The sequence below is a fragment of the Scyliorhinus canicula genome, chromosome 15 (assembly GCF_902713615.1).
Source record: "Scyliorhinus canicula chromosome 15, sScyCan1.1, whole genome shotgun sequence".
Lineage (NCBI taxonomy): Eukaryota > Metazoa > Chordata > Chondrichthyes > Carcharhiniformes > Scyliorhinidae > Scyliorhinus > Scyliorhinus canicula.
The window spans coordinates 50,512,675-50,531,253 of NC_052160.1; the positions used below are offsets into that span (position 1 = coordinate 50,512,675).

The window sequence follows — 18,579 nt, forward strand, 5'->3', positions numbered from 1 at the left end:
GAAAACCGTGCAGTGCTGGTCCAAGGCGACAGCTTGGAGTCTGTGGACTGGTCCATAGTCAAGGCCGTGGCAGCTAACTTGGGCGAGTACACAACCACCATCACAGACTTCATCAGTAAGTGTATCGAAGACTGTGTACCAAAGAAGACAATACGGGTATTCCCCAATCGGAAACCCTGGCTCAACCAAAAGGTTCACTCCCTGCTGAAGTTCCGGATGGAGGCGTTCAAGTCTGACGACCCTGACCTGTATAAGAAATCCAGGTACGATGTATGGAAAGCCATCAGAGATGCAAAAAGACAATACCTCATCAAACTAGAGTCCCAGGCCAATGACACTAACCCAGGACGACTATGGCAGGGACTACACAAGATCACAGGCTATAAAGCAAGGAATATCTGGGGCCGGAGCATCCCTACCCAATGATCTGAACAAGTTCTATGCCCGCTTTGAGCAGTCATGCAATGCATCAGTGCCACTCGCCCCAACAGTCCTGGACACACCCATACCCACTATTACAGACTCAGAGGTAAGAGCTGCCTTCTTGAAAGTGAATCCGCAGAAAGCGACGGGCCCCAACAGATTCCCTGGGCGAGCACTCCGAGCCTGCGCTGACTAGCTGGTGAGTGTATTCGCAAATATCTTCAACACCTCAATCCTCCACTCTGAGGTCCCCACTTCCTTCAAGAAGACCACCATAATTCCAGTACCAAAGTAGAACAAGGTAGTCTGCCTCAACGACTACAGACCGGTGGCCCTGACGTCTGTTATCATGAAATGCTCCGAGCGGCTAGTCATGAGACGGATCACTGCCAGCCTCCCAGACGGTCTCGATCCAGTTTGCCTATCATCGCAACCGGTCCACAGCAGATGCTATCTCACTGGCTCTACAATCAACCCTCGAACACATCAACAACAAGAACACCTATGTAAGATTGCTGTTCATAGACTACAGCTCCGCCTTCAACATTATTATCCCGACAAGACTAATAACCAAACTCAGTAATCTTGGACTTGACCCCTCCCTGTGCAGCAGGATCCTTGACTTCCTCACCAACAGACTGCAATCTGTCAGGATCGGCAGCAGCACCTCCTCCACAATAGTCCCCAACACCGGGGCCTGCAAGCTTGCGTGCTCAGTCCTCCACTGTCCTCCCTATACACACATGACTATGTGTCAAGATTTAACTCCAACTCAATCTATATGTTTGCGGATGATACGACTGTGGTGGGCCATATCTCAAACAACGACAAATCAGACTGCAGGAGGGAGATAAATCACTTGGTTGCATGGTGTACAAAAACAACCTCTCTGTAAATGTCGGAAAGACCAAGGAACTGATCATCGACTTCAGGAAGCGGAGCACGACACACACTCCCGTCTACATCAATGGCTCCAAAGTGGAGATAGTCGCTAGCTTTAAGTTCCTGTGGGTCACCATCACCAACAGTCTGTCCTGGTCCACTCACGTTGATGCAACAATCAAGAAAGCCCAACAATGTCTCTACTTCCTATGGAAGCTAAAGAAATTCGGCATGTCTGCATAGGCTCTCACAAACCTCTACAGATGTGCGATTGAGAGCATCCTATCCGGCTGCATTATAGCCTGGCATAGCAACAGCTCAGTCCAAGATCGCAAGAAACTGCAGAGTGTGGTGAAGTCAGCCCAACGCATCACACAAGCTTGCCACCCCCACATTGATTCTGTTTACACCTTCCGCTGCCTCAGAAAGGCAGACAGCATAATCAGAGACCCCTCCCATCCAGGCATTACCTTCTTCCAGATACTTCCATCAGGCTGAAGGTACAGAAGTCTGAAGACCCGCACATCCAGACATAGGAACAGCTTCTTCCCTACGGCTACAAGGCTCCTCAATGACTCCCCCTCAGACTGATCTGTTCCCTGTAAGAACACTATTCATGACTCCCTATGCTGCTCTTGCTCATGTATTTGCTTTGTTTGGCCCATTGTTCCTCACTGTAACCAATCACTGTTTGTCGATGTACCATTTGTCAATGTGCTCTTTTGATTATTCTTTTTGTCTACTATGTACGTACTGCGTACGTTCCCTCGGCTGCAGAAAAATACTTTTCACTGTACTTCGGTACATGTGACAATAAATCAAATCAAATCACAGCACCCATGCCATGTCCTCGTTGACTTGGCACAACGTGGTGGAGGAGGAGACCTATTGCCGGTGACCATGAAGGACGACAGCCCTGAACGATTATGCTACCAGTTCGTTACAGGGCACAAGTGGGAACTTGTGCAGCCTTTCACAAGTGACAGCCCACAAGTGCATCCGTGAGGACACGGATACCCTGTATGCCTGGGCACCTGAATACATCAACTTTGAGCTGGACCAGGGCCACCAAGATGCCCATGCAGCAGGATTCTCTGCTGTCGCTGGGATCTTTGATTCTATTCTATCTCCCAGGTCCAAACAGTATTTAATAGCACACCTTGTGCATCAGGAAGTGCCTTTTATTAACAGGAAGGGGTTTGACTCCTTGAATATTCAACTTGTGTGTGACCATGTGTGTGTGCACGCTTCCCAGGGACACAGCTACACCTGAGATACTCAGGGATCTTTGAGGACCATCCCAGGATGACAGGTTGGCTCTTGGGAGGTAAGGTTCATGCTCCAGGCTTTCCACTGTGGCCCGAGCAGTGTTGGCCTCGGTGCCACGCCTTGTTGGCATCATATCCTGTGCCGATTGGGGCACCTCCAATCGGCTATGCACCTGCCAGAGTGTTGCTGACATCCCATCCTGAATCTCACAGCCACGTCCTAGCCACTGCATTAGCTCTGGAATAACCTTGTCCAGAGGCTCGGCATCTGACTGGGAATTAGCTGAGTTCTGGGATCCAGCAGACCTCTGACTGCCGACTACCTTGGATGTTCCTGCCTCCACCTGATGTGCATCAGCAACTGTGTGCTGCTCACCAGATTGTTTCCCAGAACTAGGGGTCACAGCCTAAGAATAAGGGGTAAGCCATTCATGACTGAGCTGAGGAAGAACATCTTCTCTCAGAGAGTTGTGAACTTGTGGAATTCTCTACCGCAGAAAGGGGCCAGTTCATCGGATATATTCAAGAGGGAGCTGCATATGGCCCTTGCAGCTAAAGGGATCAAGGGATATGGAGAGAAAGTGGGAATGGGATACTGAACTTGCTTGATCAGCCATGATCATATTGAATGGTGTTGCAGGCTCAAAGGGCCTACGCCTGCACCTATTTTCTGTGTTTCTAAGCCTGTCCACTAATGTCACCCACCGAGATGTGTACGTGTGTGTGTTTGTACGCTGGTGGAAGATGGGCGGGGTAGCTGTGACGCATCGATGGTGGTCTCCTTGGAGCTCTGCTCTGGGTGGTGGGCAGGGGACAAGCTGGGATGGCCCAGCCTCATCAGATGGAGATGCTGCAGGAGAATGGACATGTGGTCAGTGAGAGGGAAGGATCATTTTGTCTGACATGAACAACTCACTTGAGACAGGTCATCTGGGTCGAGCACCAATGGAGCCTCACCTCTGATGCGCAGGCCAACCTTGCTGTCAATGACTGCTCACTCCCTGGTCAACCCCGCGATCTCCAGGACCCGTTCCTCATTGGGGGTGTGGACTCTGATACTCTGCCACCTATATTGGCCCTTTCATGCCTATTATGGGCCAACTTATTCTGCAGGGCATTGTGAGCTGCACAGTTGATGGATCGGGGGGTCTCTGGTAGGTGGCATGAGTGTGTACTGCACCTGGGCATGAAAGGATTGTGCTGGTGGGTGCCAGGGGTGCTGAGGAACAAGCACGAAGACCAGATGTGAAGAGGGTGCGAGGTGTCAGTCAGTGATTTGTTGGGATGGGGGGGTTGGGAATTTGAGGGGTGGTTGCCAGGAGAGAGGTGGTAACTTACCCGTGCAGCTGGGTGGAGGTCGTTGGTCATCTTCCGACATTGGATGGCGGTCCACCTGGTCATGCTGCCCGCACTGGCAACCACTGCCGCTGCCTCCCAGGCAATATCGGTGGCCCTGCTGCTGGCCGTTAAACCCCCTCAGGGGAGCAGGGTGTTCCGTCCTGCATCCACTGTGTCCAGAAGCCTAGCCAAGTCAACATTGCCAAAGCGAAGTGCAGGTCTGCGTGATGCCATGCTTGTGCATTGGCTGGAGTGAGTGGTGAGGGGGTGTTTAAAAGCAGCTCCTCTTTGTTAGCAGTGAGACACTGAGGCTCGAGTCTGGTGAATCAGATGGCAAGACAGCCAGTAATGACGAGAAGTTCGTGGGGACACATTTCTAGCACCGAGTGTCGTTAAATATGGGCCAACACGACTGTCAGGAAACACTCCCCCAATCTCACCCGAAATGACACGTAGAACCTTTTCTGTTAAATCACACCCAAGGTGTCCTGTTCCCTGGAAGACAGTTCTCGAGAAACATCCCAAGACCCGATCAATATTACATGCACAGCTGCAAAGCAGCGCATCACCTCGGATTCCCAGTGCCCCTCAACCTGCCTGCATTTGTCAGCAGCCTCGCACCTCCAAGCCTCCACTCCCTCTTTGCACAATGGCTGGCACCATGTAAAAGGCTGGAATCATCTCCAGGAATGAGGGCTTCCTTTCCCATTCATTTCTGGTGTCAATCCTCATGCCCAAAGCAGTTCACTTCTCTTTAGCTCGTTTAGCACTGTCATGTACTCTGCATAGCTTTTAATGGTTCAGCGACACCTCAGTGAAACCTTTGTTCTTCAGACAATCTGCCTGATGGTCACAAATGTGGCTGAACCAATAGGTTTCTTCTTTACTTACATGGGACGTGGTTCTCCGGTGGTCAACGCCTAAATCGCGAAACACGATGGGGCGTAAAATGGGTTCCAATGCCGAAATCGTGACGGGCACCGATTTGACGGCTCTTTCGATGGGCCGAGTTCCCGACGGCGCAGTTCACCTGTGCTTGTAAAAATTGTGAAACCAACGACGTGGCTGCTGAGGGAGAGAGAGGGGATATGGAAGTGTCCAACATTGCCATAGTTTGCTGACAGTTGTGCCGCTCACAAGGGGTGCGGGGGGGGCGGGGGGGCTTTTGCCAGGGCCGGGGGGAGTAGCGAGGCATGGCCAGGAGGTGGTCTGTGTGGTCGGGGTGGATGGGCACGGAACTCTATTGTGGCAGCAATGCAGCTGCGCATGCCGCTGACAGCCCACTGTGAATTTAGTGCCACGGGTCATATAGGTATCTCCCCAGGCCACACCCCTGGGTCCCTCTGGCCCCAGCTGACCCATTGACTGTATGGACACGCTCCAGCACAGCCAGTTCCACCTTGTTGGCTGGGATGAGTGCGTGTGGGGATTGTAATATATATATGCGGCTGCAGCTTGTCAGCCCGCTTCCCCCCCCCCCCCCCCACCACCCCGATTGTCAATCATGGACCCGGCGAATCCCTCACCATTTTTCATTGGAATTGATTGTGTTCAACCTGGGGCCTGTGCTGGCCTCTTAATAGTAATGGAATGAGTCCAGGTGCGCTGCCAGTTTTCTTGTCGTGAAAGTCCACGAATTCTGGTCAACATTAGTCTCAATAAACGGAGAATCCCGCCCAAAATCTTTCCGTTCTAGTGCAATGCTTTGGAGATCGAGATTTATATCTGTTTAATCCTCTGCGTTATAAATAACTACATTTGATAATTATTCGCTTCATTTAATTAACTTATTGAATTTTATTGTTAATTTAATGGTGTCATTTCATCATTAATTATGTTACTCATTGTTTTAAATAATTACATATCGTATTGTCTGCACATAATAATTTAATCATTCATTACATTAAAAAAACATATATGGGATAAAGATCAGAGATTAATCAGCCATTCACTAAAATTAAGAATGACATTATTAATTTATAACTTAAGACAAGTATGGAAAGGGAGAACCAGTAATCTTTCTGTACCTTTCTCCAAGTATGCCGTCTTAATGCTAGCACCCAATGATCTCCAAGTTAAAAAGGAAGGAAATCAAAATAACCACAGTGCTAACAGGGTATGTTGGCACATTTGACATGATTCCAAATTTTTGTGAGAATAATTCCAATTATACTGTAGTGCCGTCATTGCTTCATTGCTAACGCTGTGGCATTGCCAGTTGAGAACCTCCTAATGGATCTTATCTTTAATGGCGCTGCCCCTTCTAAATTCCCCACACTAGTTGATTGTTCTCGATCTAAACTGGATTCTTCGGGTGGAACTTGCTCCTGGCAACACCCAACTGGCACAATGGATTTGAGATGCCCTGGGCCTCCCTCGAGGGAAGGCCGGATCCTGTGACTTTCCAGGTGAAGGTGCCACTTATGTGGACTGGTCCATGCTCCAGAAAATTGGCCAGGAGTCAGAAGTAATGGGGAACAGCAGCCAATAGGCCTGAGGTTTTTGAATCACCTTTGGGAAGGTCCACTTGAAATACGGAAAGGTGCCTATGAAGTAGACCATGAATGTTCAAGCTCTTGGTGTCCATAGACTCCCTTAATCCATAAATCGGGATATATTGATACAAATGAAGGATCTGAGCATTCTGATTGAAATTAATCCCCCAGTGAGGCAGTCATTCCTGGAGCTGGCCTTTCTAAACCTCCAGACTTGTCAAATTCAAACCGGACAAATTAAAAAATCTAAGTGCTTATGCTGCCTTTGGTTTAATAGGGCACATTTTGGACTAGCCTGATGTAAAGCCTGATACGTTACATGATTTGAAGTTGTGATTTTCCTGGTATCTCCCAATCCCAGTATCCTCCTCTAGATCTGCAACGTTCCCAAATCTGACCTCTGAACACTCCCACTTCCTTCACCCCACTATGACAGCTATGCCTTCAGCTCCTTAAACTTGTCCACCTCGCCACCTCCCTTAAGACACTCCTTACAATCTCCATCTGTCCTGGTATTTGCGTAAGAGACCTGGTGTCAGACTTCACCTGGTAAAGCTCTTGTGAAGGACATTGGGATGTTTTACTACATTGAAAGTGCTATATAAATGCAAGTTGTTATTGCTATTCAAGATACTTCTGCACAGAATAATTCACTGAAATTTAATTTAATTCTCTTCTTTCAGACCATTGTGGTACAATTCATTTGAAGTGGATTTTAAACAGGTCAAAAAAAGAAGGTGCCTGGACAATTATTGCCCTTTCCCTTTAATAACAGAGCCTTCCCAGCAACATTTGTGCTTTAAGGTCCGTGGTAATGCTGTTCAAAGTGTCCCTTTAAGGTCCGTGGTAATGCTGTTCAAAGTGTCCCTTTAAGGTCCGTGGTAATGCTGTTCAAAGTGTCCCTTTAAGTGCTTTTATCACTGGCAGCACCAGATTGTAAAGGTTTTTGCTATATTCTCTTTATAATCTGTCAAAATGGATTTACCATTTTGCAGTGATCTGTGTCCTGTAATTAGATTAGATTGGATAAATTCAGAAAATTATTTGCAAAATCCAACAAGAGTGCACACATTTTAATGAGTTTAATTTAAGGTAGAACTTAGATTTCCTATTGTCCAACAGAAATTGTTGACAATAGCCACAGGTTGCATGTTTTGCAACCTGTTTTGACCACATGCACTAATTTTAGTGGAAAAGGCCTCACACTCAACATAACTACTGTCGTGTTATTCACCCTGGGGAAACACGGACTGCAACTGGATGCAGTTGTACTGGAAAGCAGACACCAAACTTCGTTGGTTCACTACGATTTATTGAATTTCTGTAACAGTGCACACAGTTTGCTGTGGGTTGACACTCTACTACTCTAAGTGTGCTAACTATAACTAACTAGACCAGACTAGCTCTGAGCCACCTGTAGAAGGTGCTAACTGATATATGCATCCTGACTCTCACTACAGTTGTCACCAGTGGAAAGAGGCAGAGGATTGATGCCTCGTGTGTTCTATAGTGGGAGACCACCCTCTTGTGTTCTGCCTGGTGATTGGTTGTGTTCTGTCCTGTGTGTTGATTGGCTGTACTGGATGCCTGTCACTGCCTGTCTGTATCTCATTATGTGCATGAGTGCATATCATGACAGGTACTTCATGTGTGTACTTAATACACCTCAACCACCATTCAGTAACCCAGAAAGTAAAGCACTGAGGTAAAGCATGATAAAAAAAACATGCTCCGATTTTTATCTTGCTACAAAGCTGCCGAGGTTAAAGTTCACATTCATTCACTGTGAGACTGTAAATATCGTGATCATAGGTTCCATGATTCTGTCTATCATTCATTTCTTCAATTTACTAATCAGAAATGCAATTAACCACATTTGGACACCCAATCAACCACATATGGCTTGCAGTTCATGTATTGAATAACACTGATAATTTCCTTCATCACAAATGCCGAATGCTTCCAATGACTATTTTCTGAACGTTTAATTCTGGAACATTGCTGTTGTTACGTTGGCAGCGAGTCTTCAAAAAAAAAAGCAAGTGAGGAGAATGATGATAGGACTTGCATTTACGTAGTTCCTATAATGTAGAAAAACATCTCAAGGCATAATTTAAAAAAACAAATTGGATGTTGGGTCAAAAAAACATTGGGAGGGCTGCCCACGTGTTTGATTAATGATGTGGGATTGAAGGAGAGGAAGGCTGAGGTTTTATGGCGGGAATTCCAGAGTTTGAGACTGCGGCCGCTCAAGGTACTACAGCCAACAGTGGAGAGACGGGAGGGGCGTGGGTAGGTGCAGGGGGAAGGGGGTGATGCATAAGAGGTTAAAGTTGGTGGAATAGAGGCTTGGTGGGGGGATGGTAGAGTTGCAGGACTAGAAGAGATCACAGAGATGGGGAGGGTGGGGGCAGGACATGGTTCACAAGGTCATTAAATGCAAGAGTGAGATGTTTAAACTTCAAGTATTGAGGGTCCGAAGCTAATAAGCAAGGACAGGGCTGATGGGAGAGTGGGACCATGTTGTGGGATAGGATTAGCGTTGTCAAATTTTGAATGAGCTGAAGTTTATGGATGGTGGACGATGTGACAATGGACAGGACACAGCTGGAATGCTTGAATCTGGAGGTGACAAAATTATTGATGAAGGTTTCAATAATTTCGGCCAAGGTAGAATTGGAGGTGTGTATGATGTTACAGGGATAGATATAAAGGGCTGGTTTAGCACAGTGGGCTAAACAGCTGGCTTGTAATGTAGAACAATGCCAGCAGCGCAGGTTCAATTCCCGTACCAGCCTCCCTGAACAGGCGCCGGAATGTTGCGACTAGGGGCTTTTCACAGTAACTTAATTGAAGCCTACTTGTGACAATAAGTGATTATTATTATTATTATTAACTAGTCTTCATGATGCAGAAGCTAACAGGATGAAATTTCAGCTAGGGATTGACTAGAATGGAAAGATTGTCAATAGTTTGATTGGACTGGTGGGATTAATGGAAATGACCCCCCCCCCCCCCCCCCCAAAAAAAAAACATATAATGGTTGCAGAGTGTGGGATGAAGAAGTTGAAATTATTAAATTTACCAAGTAGAAAAATACTCATTTTGACAAGTGGCTTAACAGTCCTCATGTGGTGGGCTGTTTTTGACGAGGACATTCACATGTTCTGCTATATTGACACAATATGACGTAAGAATGGAGGTAGGATGAGAAGCTACAAAAATACCCCAATCTATTTTCCCATTATGTGGAGATGCCGGCGTTGGACTGGGGTGAGCACAGTAAGAAGTCTTACAACACCAGGTTAAAGTCCAACAGGTTTGTTTCAAACACGAGCTTTCGGAGCACGGCTGAAGAAGGAGCCGTGCTCCGAAAGCTCGTGTTTGAAACAAACCTGTTGGACTTTAACCTGGTGTTGTAAGACTTCTTACTGTATTTTCCCATTGACTCCATTCAGGTGCCAGACCTGGCTGAGTGTCTAGCACTCTAGCTTCTGAACCTGAATGTTGTGGGGTCAAGCTCTACCCCACACTGAGTATTATTATAGGCCAGGGCTTAGAAACTCCAAAGTATATTATGAAGTTCACCTGACCTACAACCTTTATGTTGAATTTGGCCAGGATGAGCACAAGAGCTTTCATTGCAGGTGTGATTCATTAGACTTCCTAGGCGCTTTAATCATAACAAGGTTTATTCTAAGAATATATGTATACAGCAAGAATTTTAATCAATTACAAACATAAAGACACTACACAGCTACAATAATCTATGTATATAACACTTACTGAATTCCCTCTTAGCTGTTCCAATTCAATAACAAAATCCAATAAACCAAAATCTCTTTTCAAGGGCATAGGCCAGCATACTCTATTCTCACTTGAATGGGACTGGTCCTTTTCCTGAAATTCTGATCCAGGTCCAGCCAGCAGATTCAAATTCCTTCCGGAAAGCAACTATATCTTTAAAGTTACCAAGGGCGTTAGCCACACCCTGTTTGCTTTTCACTGGAACAACTTTTTAAATGAAAACAGGGAAACAATTCTTTCTCCTTTTGTAGTCCAAAAACCATAAAACTGAAACTGAAACCTAAAAAAAACCTCTCTCACCTGACAGCCACAGCCCAAAGAGCTCCAAGTCACATAATAAGAGAATAAACCTTTCTTAAAGAGACACTCACATGACAGTATACAACTAGAACTTTTGTTCATTTCTGAGGGAGTGCAGCGCTGCCAGAGGTGCTGTATTACAAATGAACCATTAAATTGAGGCTTTGGGCCTGATTTACCGGCCATGTCCCGCCAGAATCGAGATGGGACGCGGCCAGTAGATACCATGAGTAGATACTCTTCCGGCATTCTCAACAGTCATTACACCCTGCGACATCCAATGAGATATCACGAGATGTCATGATCTGGATCCCTCCCACAATGGCTCGTGGATGGAGCAGTCTGGGGGTCACATTGGAGGGTGGAGAGATTGGGGTGCCATTTTTAAATGGCGTCCTGATCTCTTCCTGCACTGACGAGGGGAGCTCTTCAGTGCAGGAAATGCGACTGAGTGCGTCCTTGGCGGGGAGTGTCCCATTCGATAGCGGGATTGCTACCAGCATTACAAGCGCGAGGAATGACCCCGCTAGTCCCACCCAAAACGGGACTTTTCTTTTACTTCAGTCAGATCGGGCCCTCTGTCTGAATGGCCCGGAATGTAGGTGTGAAAGATCCCATGGCACTAATTGAAGAAGAGCAGGAGAGTTCTCTCCAGTGTCCTGATCAACATTCACCCCTAAACCAACACAGGAAACAGCTCGTCTGATCATTAGTTTCATTGCTGTTTGTGGGAGCTAGGTGTGTCTACTGGGCTTTCTATATTTTAACTGTGGGTGCAATCCTCCAGCTCCGTTATGCTCTCACTCAAGCATAACGAGGCAGGTGAATAGAGGGAGAGGCCAAAAACGAGATCCGCCAAGTGCCAACCAGGTGCCAAGCAGTTTGCGATGCAACCATAGGCAAAATCCGGATCTCACCACAGTGTGGAGAGAAACCAATTATCACCAGTTAAGCTCCATTTCCATACAATTAACGGGAACCACCTCATATCCAATGACCTCATTCAGGGGCCTCCCCAGCAAGTGCTCACGCTGCCGCCAATTAGTACTCCCTTTCAAAAACGTAACCTGGCGGAAGGGCTTCTGTGGGGAGTCATCTTTGCTCACAGGCAAAGAACCCGGGGGGGGGGGGGGTGCTGGACTTCCTGCCTCAGTGCTCGGCGGAGGGTAGGGGACCCTTGGCTGAGGACGGAGGAACCTCCGCAGGGGTGGGCCACCATGGGGGGGGTGTGTGGGTGGTGCACTTGGGGGGCAAATGGGGGGCAACCGCTCGCAGCCCCACCATGCCAAGCCCTGGATTGTGTGTGCCCATTCCAGGGGCCACCCAAAGAGCATCCATAACCCCCACTGACTGCCGAGGCCTCTGGCCGTGCAGCTGAAGGATATTGCTATTAGGGAATTGGCAATCGTGGTTAAGTGAGCACTTCACACAACCCAAGTGCATTCCTGTTGGTGGGCGTGCCATGTAGCATGTGGGAGTCATTGCCTAGCATCCCAATCACACCTTGGTGCATTGACACTGTGCCTGAACATTGTGGGAGGCAACACCACACACGCAGCAGCCAACATCCGAACACCCAGGGCATGGGACACAGCTCCGTGGACATGTCCATGGCTGGAGCATGGGTGAGCGCCAGCTGCCTACCTCGTACCGTGGCCTCCGATGCCTCTCGTGGGTGTCCTCTGCGGGCTCTGGGGTCGAAGGACCTCGGCTCACCTGTCGGCCAGCACCCCCTACTCCTGATCAGTGTCCATAGGACCCTGGGGTTCACTTTGGGATGGAGGGGCAGCTGATTCGAGCCCCGGCTGCTCCTGCATCGTCTGGCTCTGCCAGCACTGGCAGCTCCCCATGTTCAGCACCATCATGTCGATGCCATCGGCGATACTCCTCAGTGACTGGGACAAGCTCCGCGGTGCCTCGGGCATGCCCATCCGAGAGCAGGACATGTCCCGCAGAACCTAATCAAGGTTGGCCTGGTCCTGGGTGACTTCTCCAAGTGAGTCGGATATTCTGCCGAGACCCTCAGCCATGGTCGTCACCGACTGTACGACGTCTTGGACATCTACACTTATGGTGCCAACGTCGTGCACCGGTTTCTCCGCTGTGGTCGCCACCCTAACAGTGTTTGCCTCGGTGCCACTCATTGCCGGCGCCATGTCCTGTGCCCATAGCCTCTGGGACTCCTCCAAGTGGCTTGTGAACCTGCTGGAGTGATGCTAACATTTGTATCTGAATTCCCAGGTCGGCCCCTATTGTCTCCATCAGCTCCGGCTGACCTGTTCCAGAGGCTCAGCATCAGTCTGGGACCCAGCAGGTCTTGGGGTCCAGCAGACCTCCGACTGCTGTCTTGCCTGGGGGAGTGGACATGTGGTCAGTGGAGGGATGCGCCAGTCAGTAAGGCAATTACAACTCATGTTTGACAGGTCCCCCGGGTAGAGCCGGGGGGGGGGGGGGGGGGGTTTCTCACCTCTGCAGCGTCTGCCAGCTTCCGCATGGCTGACTGATCTGTCCTTGGCGAGTCCAGTCACCTCCAGGGCCCACTCCGTGCAGGATGTGAGGATTCTTATGTCTGGCATCCCACTGCCAGTCTGGGCGCCCCCTCCTGACGGTTATGGGAGATCTTGTCCTGAGCAGACACAGAGAGAGTATCGGTTGCCACTTGTTTGGTTCACAGTAGGTGCGAGAGGGGGTGTGAAGGAAGGGTTGGGGGGGCTGAGGGGGGAGGGGGGTTGGAGGAAGGGTTGGGGAACGCATGGGGAGTGGATGCTCCCTTGGGGAGGAGGGGTGTGTTGATGTCTACTCATTCGTGCAGCCTGGCATAGATCATTGACCTTCTCCCTGCACTGAAGGCCAGTCCTCCTGCTCACACTCCCCGAGCTGACAGTTGCCACCTCGTCCCGGGCCACACTGGCTGCCTCGTGGCTCACCCTCTGGGACCCTCGGGAGAACAGGTCATCTCTCCTGGCCTCCACTGCATCTCGAAGCCTTGCCAGGTCAGCATCTCTGAACATTGGGGCTGGATTCTGGGCGCTACTGTTGCGAGCTGGCTCGGGTTGGCTGAGCGAGTGCACCGTTAGTGCTGCTCGACCTTGTTAGCGGGGGGGTTGGCGAACGCGATCGCGGTGCATCAGCTGGCGAGCCTTCAATTGCGGCGAGAAGCCTGTGAGGCCTCGTTAAGTGGACCAATTAATGTTGAATTGCGTTGCGGGCCAAGCACCAGGAAGCTCGCCGCAATTCCCGCTCGCTACCGCACTTAGAATTTTTTCCGGAGCATTACGCCCTCTGACTTTCCTTCAAAAACTCTTCATCGGTTGTAATTCATCTTGGGTCAACCTGAGATCATGAAAGGTTGCATATATCCAGCTTGTTTCCCTACTTTCTTTCTTTTTTTCTTTAATAGACTCCGAGTTGCCCTGTGACTCACTGTTGGCTCACTTCATTATTTAATTTCTGCTCATCTGGAGCCAAAGCAACATGACTTTGGAGTCGAATATCTTCTGGCTTCACTGCAGCAAAGAGCCGATTTGTCAACTTGAACTGTCATTTTGGTTCAATAAATAACAAATGATCTGAGATGAAGAAAGGAACACTTTATTTAGCTGCTGATATTGCAGAAGCAGTGATCCCAAAATACCTAGCGACAGTCGCAGTGGGAAGCATGTCCTCATCTATCAGCCCATCAATCACTCTTCATTGTCAGTAATAACCAGTACACTCTTGTCGAAATTTATGTCAGTTAAGAGCTATAATAGCGAGCTATTTTTTGGCCACTCTGTATACCGTGCCGGATATAAATCTCGTGTCTCTGGAATATTGGCAGGTACCTGGTATAAAGAAATGGCCTCTGGATCCGCGACATTGCAAACATATTAGGATGAGGGGCTCCACTTGCCTACATTCTTTTTGCTCTGTCTTCAAGCTTTGTTATAGTGCGAATGGGGATGGACTGAGGGCAGGCATTAGGTGACTCCCTCCTCTTCAGTCCAACAGAATGGTACAGAAGACATCAGACGAGGGTGCAAGTATACTGTCGGGGTGCGCTAATTCCACACACGGTGGTCCCGGCTGCCACTCTTGGACGTGTGTGTCTCTCTTCTGCAGGTGGTGGTAAACTGTGGAAGCGTCACACTGGGATTACTTCCCAGCAGGAGAGAGAAAGAGTGGGTCACTACTTATGCCTGACAAGTGAACTCACTCGAGTGAGCATTTTCGAGGCCCCTGGACCCTTACGGATCCACACTACGGAATTATGTTCTGACTCTGTGATTCACCAGAACGAAAAGAGAGAAGAATGGGTGACACAAAGGCCAAATTTGATCAATTTTGTTCAGGAAGGGAAGAAGTCAAGCAGACCAGTCAATATTCACAGACACAACCAGCTACCATAATATGGAAGCAAAGAAGGACCATAGCGGCGCGATGAATATCTTTAAATTTACACCGTTTACGCAATTCCCAACCACCCTTCCTCAACACCTCGCTAATTGGGGATTTCTGGGGACTGAAAGGATATGCTCACCAATCCTGGAGTCGAGTTAATTTTAAAGTCTTTTAGGTTGTTTGGCGCAGTCGAAGTTGGTTGATTGCTGGTGTCTTCTGTCGGTCCCTAGGTTGTCTTCGCTTCTTGCTTGGCCACCAACTTACTGACTTCTCCTCTGTTCTCTCTGCTCTCTCTGCTCTGTGCTTATGTTCCATGTTTCTGGTGCGTGCTTCTGTTCTGTTCCCAATATTTAAAAAAGTGACCTTCCACAATTCGGTCAGTTGAATTTGATGAGATTACGTCTGGCTGATGGGATGAGGAATGGTTCAGGATGGCCTTCACAAAGTGTTAACCATTTTCCCATCAGGATGGTTTGCACTACAAATGCTGGGGCTTGAACCTGTTAGAATCTTGTAGACTTCCTGGAGCCACACCAACGTGCTTCCCCCATTGTTTTCCCATTTTGAGTAAGGGCTGGTGGGCCCGTTTTGCATGACTATCAGGCCAGTTTTGCCCATGACTCACAGCCCCTTTATCATGATCCAGATGGGTTTGATCAGGCTGCATATTTCTGTGCCTGTCTGCAGCCATTTTGAACCCATGTGGTGTTTAAAAAACATTGACTTTTTAAATTGTCCGTATATCATTCAAAATGTCTGTTTCACAGCCCAGTTCTAGTTCCCCTAACATTTTGACGTTGGCCAAAGATGCATTTACCTCAACTTTTCTTTGTTGTATGTAAGGTTGAGGGATTGGGCGGCTTGGAGGAACCTCTGAAGGTTGGCGTCATGGTCCTGCTGGTCATGGCCACAGATGGTCACGTTGTCCAGGTACGGGTATGTCGCCCGCAAACCGTACTGGTCCACCATTCGGTCCATCGTTCTCTGAAAGACCGAGACCCCATTAGTGACGCCGAAAGGGACTCTGAGGAAGTGGAAGAGTCGGCCGGCTGCTTCAAAGGCAATGTAGTGGTGCTCTTCCTGGTGGATTGGGAGCTGGTGGTAGGCCGACTTTAGATCGACCATGGAGAACACACTGCGCGATCTGGTTGATCATCTCCGCTATGCGGGGGAGGGGGTACACATCCAGTTGCGTGAACCGGTTAATTGTCTGGCTCCAGCCCACAACCATCCAGTTCTTTTCCCCGGTCCAGACGACCACCACTTGCGCTCTCCAGGGGCTGTGCTGGCCTCTATAAACCCCTCACTCAACAGTCGCTGGACCTCTGACTTGATAAAAACCATGTCTAGTTAGCTGTACCGCCTGCTCCTGGTGGCAATGGGCTTAGTCCGGAATGAGGTTCGCATAGAGTGAAGGGGGAGAGACCTTGAGGGTCGCGAGGCTGCATACTGTGAAGGGGGGCAAGGGTCCGCCGAACTGAAAGATCAGGCTTCAGTGATTACACTGAAAATCCAATCCAAGCAGTAGGGGTGCACAGAGGTGGGGGAGGACATAGAGCTTGAAACGGCTACACTCCGCGCCCTGCATCGCGAGGTTGGCGATACAGTGCCCCCGGATCTGGACCGAATGAGACCCGGAGGCAAGGGAGATTGTTTGTGAGGCGGGGTAGGTGTGGAGGGAGCAGCGTCTTGCCCTGTCGGGGTGGACAAAGCTCTCCGTGCTCCCAGAGTTGAAGGGGCAGGGGGTCTTGTGCCCGTTGACCCGGACGACCATCATGGAGTTCTCAAGTGGTTTCGGCTGCGACTGGTCGAGGGTCACCACACCCAGCTGTGGGTAGCCTGCGTGGTCTGTGGAGTCGCAAGATGACAAGGTGTCGCACGAGTCGGACGGGGTCGAAGGTGGCGACCAAGATGGCCGCCACCATCGGTCGCACGTGTCGGTCGGTGCAGGGCCCGGCGGCCAAGATGGCGGCCCCCACGATTCGCATGATGCTGATGACGCATCGGGGGTGGGGGGGGGGGCATTCCGGGCAGGCACGCAGCCACATTCCGGGGCCTGTGGAGCTGCGAGTCCATGGGTTGGGCCTGGTGCATTTTCGGTTTCTGGGCCCTCGGTCGGCCCAGGCAGACTCTCGCGTAGTGCCCCTTTTTCCCGCAGCCGCTGCAGGTCGCCGTGCGGGCTGGGCAACGCTGCTGGCGGTGTTGGCCCTAGCCGCAGAAGTAGCATTGCAGTTCTCCGGGCTGGGCTGGCAGACGCGCGGCGCAGGCCTGCAGCGTAGGCAGGTCCGACGGGGGCCGTGTCGATAGTGTCCAGGAGGGGGTCACCGGGCCCGTGGGGAACGCGCTGAGTTCTGGTAGGCTACCTCTAGTGAGGTAGCTAGCTTTACCGTGTCCCGCAGGTTGGAGGTCCCGCTTTCCAGCAGGCGCTGCCTGATGTAGTTCGAGTGGACCCTGCCACATAAGTGTCCCGGATCTGTGAGTTCATATGCTCCTCCGCCATCACATCTCGGTAGCTGCAGTTTCTTGCGAGTAGGGTCAGGGTTTCCAGAAACTCGTCCAGTGATTCTCCGTCGCATTGACGGCGAGTAGTGAGGAGGTGCCTAGCAAACACCTCATTCACGGGCTTGACGAAGTGCGCCTTGAGTGTTGCGACCGCTTCCTCATGCGTGGCCGCTTTCTCAATCGCTACCGAGATTTGATGGCTCACCCGAGTGTGGAGGAGTCTCAGTTTGAGGGTCTCCAAGGGAGCCGTTGCTGAGGACTCGATGTAGGCCTCAAAGCATCGAAGCCAATGTTCAAATTTTTCCTTGGCTTTGGACCCGCGGGCGTCGAGTTCGAGCCTGTCTGGCTTTAGAGCGGCTTCCATGGTGCTGTCGACAACTAATAAATTGATATACCTTCAATTCACAGAGAGGCAGAGAGCGAGTGAAGAGAAGGCTTTATTAGTCATGAACTTTCCTAGCCAGTGTCGGTTGTGCAGATGAGTGCCACCCACAGGGTGGCCGGGTTATATAGCCCCGGTGAGGGCGGAGCCATAGGCAGAGCCCACCCGGGTTACAGTACAGTATCTGGAAGCAGCTCGTATCACCACTTCCAGGTCACAGGTTACATTAGGTGGATACAATGGTTACAGTGTCATGCATTATGGTGAATACATTCACCACATCGACGTTGGCCAAAGATGGATTTACCTCATCTTACAATACTAAAGATGCATAAGAGAGAAAGTGCTACTCACCAACCGAAAGAACCAGGCATCGTTTCAGTTGAGGGGAGAACAAAATACGAGGAAGTTCCAAAAAGAGAAAATGCTGGAAAATCTCAGCCGGTCTGGCAGCATCAGTAGGATGAGAAAAGAGCTCATGTTTCGAGTCCAGCTGACGCCTTGTCAAAGCGAGGAAGTTCCTCTCCAAACAAGAAAACGAAAGCATTTCACTGACAAGAAACCAAATAACTAGGGGAGGAGATGCGATGCTATCTTGTTGGGTTTGGTCCACCACCCCCCCTCCCACCCGCTCGCACTGCTTGTTCATAAGTAGTGGTTGCTGCTGAGGATGGTCCTACAGGCTCCATCAACCCCATACCACCTCATGCACATGGCCATTTATTATTCATGGACAAATGTGTGCAGCCACTACAGTTGGGTCATTAGTGCATGAGACTAATCACAGCTGACCTCCATTTTG

At 49.6% G+C, this 18,579-nt stretch overlaps 1 long non-coding RNA gene across 1 annotated transcript in view; it reads right to left on the minus strand.

Moving 5' to 3' along the window:
• The window catches only part of LOC119978106, a 76,093-nt gene extending 57,861 nt beyond the window's left edge, over positions 1-18,232 (minus strand). The window contains exon 1 of the long non-coding RNA XR_005463387.1: positions 18,132-18,232. This is a non-coding gene — a long non-coding RNA (uncharacterized LOC119978106). The remainder of the gene's footprint in view (positions 1-18,131) is intronic.
• Positions 18,233-18,579: the final 347 nt, after the last annotated feature.